At 57.9% G+C, this 4,780-nt stretch overlaps 1 protein-coding gene across 1 annotated transcript in view; it reads left to right on the forward strand.

Annotated features, from left to right (window-relative positions):
- Window positions 1–4,780, forward strand: part of ERGIC1 (endoplasmic reticulum-golgi intermediate compartment 1) — a 101,037-nt gene that overhangs the window by 41,582 nt on the left and 54,675 nt on the right. The window lies entirely within an intron of this gene.

Genomic DNA, 4,780 nt, shown 5'->3' on the forward strand with positions numbered 1-4,780 from the left:
TCTTGTGCCCACTCCCCGTGCAGAACTGCTTGGCCAGAGGATCAGAGAGATGGAGGTGAGAAGAAATGACGGGCATCTCGCCAGGCCCTTCATATAGCTCCTCGTCCCATCTCTGTCCTCACCCTAACCTGTGAGGCATGCCGGCACCTGTTTCCGGAAGGGGACACCAGAAATCATTCCTAGTCGCTGCCCTGGGAGATGACACGGGGGCTCAGGGGTCCGGAAGAGCCTTCCTTTTCTCTCCAGGCCTTTTAAACTCGTTGCATTTTTGACGTGGTTTTAACCATTGAAAGAAATAATAAAAATCTCACCCAGATGTTGGGTTCTAAATGTCATTCGTCAATAAAAGGACGCAGGGCTCCCTGGAGAGGCGGCTGACGTCAGGAGCGGGCGGGAAGGGTACAGAAGAAACCTGGCACGCCTCGTGCGCCAGGAAGCAAAGAGCAGCCGGAGAAGAAGCAAAGGCTGGGGCGTGTCGGCCGGACGCCAGCCTGGGAGAGAGAGACCGGAGACCCAGGCTGGGCAGTGCGAGTGACAAAATAAGCGATGGGATTATCGGCTCGTCGCCCCAGGAAAAGGTCCAGGAGTCCATACCGATGGGGGGAAGGGGTGACTCTCCTCACAGAGGAATTGCAGATGCTATAGGAATACGTCCCCGCCCAGGAGTCGGAGCGCGATTCTCTTCCTGTGGAGAGCGGGCTGGGCTGAGTGCCTCGCTCGTGAAGAAATGAGAACGGGCGCACCCGGCGTGGCTCAGTGGTTGAGGGTCGACCTATGACCCAGGAGGTCACGGTTCAGTTCCCGGTCAGGGCACATGCCTGGGTTGCGGGCTCCATCCCCACTGTGGGTGTGCAGGAGGCAGCCGATCAATGATTCTTTCTCATCATCGGTGTTTCTCTCTCTTCCTCTCTGAAATCAATAAAAATATATTTTAGAGAGAGAGAGAGAGAGGGAGAGAGAGATGAGAATGGAAAGGAAATAGTTACTTTACTGTGGATACACCAGTGAGATGTCATGTGGATGTCACAGCCTTCCCCCCACCTCGCCATGGGACAATCTTCCCCCCAAACCACAAGCCAGTGTAATTGTGAGAAAGCATCAGGCAGCTCCAGATTGGGGGCCGTCTTACAGGACGCCTGACAAGCAAGCAGGCCAGTCTGAAGAGCTGTCGCAGATTTGAGACAGGCCTGTGACAACTGCGTGTAAGGTGGGGCCTGGGTGGGTTCCCGGAACAGGAGCAGGTCACCGTGGGAAACGGGCTCTGGATAAGACAATAGCTTATTCGGTAATCGTATTGGACAATGGCAGCTAAGCCCTTTTGACAAACCTGCCAGATGTTAGCTAACATACGGGGAAGCTGGGAGAGGGCGTGTGGGAACTTCCTGTGCCATCTTTGTATCTAGTATTACTCCACAATAAAAAATAAAAACACGCCAGAAGTGCTATGCAGGCAGGAATGATGGAGCCTCATTTTCCGGAGGAGAAAAAGGGCTCAGAGAGGTCAGCTGGCTCGCCTGATGTTTCACAGCTCGCTGAAGGTAGAGCCGGACTGGCCTGGGACTCGGTGGGCCTCTCTGCCTTCCTCCCCCTCCCCCACCCCACCCGTGGCCTCTCCAGTGCTTGGTGTAGGAGAGGGACCTTCCCCAGGGACTGTCCCCTGGGGTCAGACCCTCAGCTTGGAGTCCACCGTGGCCTCCCAGGGCAGGCCGTTGTCAGGTGAGGGATGACCTCAGGGACCCCCACCCTGGCTGGCCCCGCCCAGCTCTCCCTCCCTCCAGCTCGGCTCAGGGAAGCTGAGGATGCCGTCCCCACGCCCCTGGGGAGGGGGACAGGCTCTGGGTCCGGCAGAACTGCGTTCATCCTCCCCATTAGCAGCTGGGTGACCTTGGGCTGGTCACTTCACCTCTCTGAGTCTCTGTTTCCTGATCTGGGGGTGAAAGGACATCACGCCTGTCACGTGTGGGGGGCTTGCTAAGTCCTCGGTGCACGGATGGCCATCCTCTGGAGCCCGCGGCCCATGCGGGTCTGTGACCGCGGGAGCTGTGGTGCTTTGTGCCCGATCCCCACGGAAAGGATACTCGGGGACATGAGAGGAAAGGGGCTTGCTCTCCCTGCTCCTCTCCCTGCTCAGCTGTTTTATGAACCTGGGCCAGAAACTTCACGGCAGGCCTGCGCCCTTCCTGCCCCCAGCGGACAGCTCCAACCTCTTCTCCGTCTCTCCAGTCTCTCCCGGGGCAGTAGGTTTACTATCCGCGTGTATCCTTCTAGAATTTTTTTGAAAGTATAGCGAGGCGTTGATGTGCGTATGTCTTTGTTTTCAGCACAGGCGGGCGCACGCTGTGCACACCATCTTCCCGCCTTTCTCCCAGCTGATTTGTCCCGGACACCTTCGTCCCAGCACATAGTAGGCCACCAGGCTCTTCTCTCCAGCCGTGTCAGATTGCATGAGCTGGGTGACCCACGGTGTGTGTGACCAGCCTGCGAGGGTGGACATGGCTGATTCCATGGTATTGCCGTCACAGACATCCTCGGTCATACCTTTTGGTGTCCCTGTCCGGTTATTTCTGTAAAGTAACTTTCCCAGAAGAGGAATGACTGGGTCAAAGGGCCTGCGTGGGGTAGAATTTAGAAGGTGCTGCCACGGAGCCCCTGGAGATGCGGTCTCTTCTGCGGTCCTTGTCACGGCGCGCCGCCGGGTAGCAGTTCCCTCCCGCGGGAGGAAAGGCGCGAGGCCCGGGAAGCCAGCCCTCAGCTACCATTCAGTGGACAAATATTTGTGAACCGGGTCCTGGGGCCGGGCCCCGCGCCAAGCCCGGGACCACGCTGATGAATGGGTTCTGGGCTTCGTCCTGGAGGAGCGCTCGGCCGAGCGGGGCTGCAGACGCAGAAACATTTCCTGACGTCGGGATCAATGCTATGAATAACCGGGGAAACCGGCCAGGGCGCGGGGACTCACGGGTCGGGCCTCAGGGTCGCCTCCGCCCCTTCAGCGGCCGTGTGGCCTTGGACCATTCACTGACGTCCCGGCGTCTCGGTCTCGGGTCCAGTGTCCCCTTGGCTGGCTGCCCCCTGGCCAGCATTCTCCCGGGGTCACATTCCTCCCGCCGGTGCCTGAGTCAGTCTCAGAAGAAGCCTGGAGTCGGAGAGCCGTAGCGTCTTGCCCAAACATGGATTGAAAAGCCCTCGTCCAGCCTTCGCACTTTTCACTCATTCATTCAACAAAGATGTGTTGCGTATCTCCTCGGAGGCAGGCACCGTGCTAGACCCCGAGGCCGCCGTGGTGCCGGGAGCCCGTCTCTGTCCTCCCGGTCGGGGGGCAGGCAGGGCAGGGGAGTGGACACCAAGCTCGGGTGACCCAGGGTCGTTGGGCCCTTGGTGTGTCCACCTACGGCTTGGCCAGGCTTCATCAGAGCCTTGAACAAAGCACGCAGGTTTCAGCAAGAGGCTTTGCCGGCCCTGTCACTCCACCTCCAACCTGGACAGAGGGAGGACGTGGGGCCCATTGTGCAGGCTGGAGGCCAGGAAGGCAGCTAGGAGACCCGGACAGACCTAAGTCAGCCTTGACCTTCAAAAACGCCTGCTTGTTGGGGCTTGTTCATCGCGGCAGCATCCTATGGGTTCTGGGGCTTGAGGGTGCAAACGATTCTGAAAAGTGGGTGCCCTGTGAGGTGATGCTGTTCAGGAGGGGGCGTTCGGCCCGCTCGCTGGGGTTCTTTTCCTGGCCGCGTCCTCGCTGCCATTTGCAGGTGAGAAGGGGTGGACGGGAGCCCGGAAACTCAGACTGTCCCTGCAGTGGATTGCTCAGCAGTGGGAGAAGGCAGTTGAAATTCACGTCCAGGCCATAACAGCAATCACACGCGGGCACTGTGCATGAACTGGTGTGGCACCTGCTTAGACTGGATTGCTGGGTGAGCAGAGGGTGTGTCCCCTGCACCGCCGTTTGCTTAGAGAAAGAAAGGATTTATACGTCTGTGCTCCCGTGACCGGCAAGGACACGAGGAATCAGGGAGGCAAGAGGGAGCAGTGGGGCCTGTGGCAAAATGGTGAGCTCAGACCCCATGTGGGTCCAGGGCTTAAGTGCTCTGGAGTAGCCAGAAGCTGGACTTTGACACGCAACGTCCAGATTACTCGATGCCGCCTCCGTATTTTAAAGTACGTACCGCTCAAGCCAAGCAACCCATTGGTGACCACCAACTGGCTACCTGTGTTTCCGACTGACCTCTGCGTTAAATGGCTCTTGTGGAAGAAAGCTGGGCTGGCCCCTCGGAGGGGCTGCCCGTTAGGGGGTTGGTCCACACTGGAGGGTCAGGTCAGTACCAGAGCTGTAGGCTCAGTATCCGTCGTATCAATCTGCCTTTTTGGGAGTGGGGTTGCTTCATATGGAGATCAAGAGTAGGAAGGGGCTTCCGGCCGGCGTGGCTCAGTGGTTGAGCCTCCACCTGTGAACCAGGAGGTCACGGTTCGATTCCCGGTCAGGGCACATGCCTGGGTTGCAGTCTTGATCTCCAGTGTGGAGTGTGCAGGAGGCAGCCAATCAGTGATTGTTATCATTGATGTTTCTATCCCTCTCCCTTCCTCTCTAAAAGAAAAAATATTTTTATGTAAAAAAAAAGAGTAATGCCCTAACCAGTTTGGCTCAGTGGATAGAGTGTCGGCCTGCGGACTGGAGGGTCCCAGGTTCGATTCCGGTCAAGGGCATATACCTTGGTTGCGGGCACATCCCCAGTAGGGGGTGTGCAGGAGGCAGCTGATTGATGTTTCTCTCTCATTGATGTTTCTA

Source organism: Myotis brandtii, unplaced genomic scaffold, assembly GCF_000412655.1.
Source record: "Myotis brandtii unplaced genomic scaffold, ASM41265v1 scaffold6, whole genome shotgun sequence".
Lineage (NCBI taxonomy): Eukaryota > Metazoa > Chordata > Mammalia > Chiroptera > Vespertilionidae > Myotis > Myotis brandtii.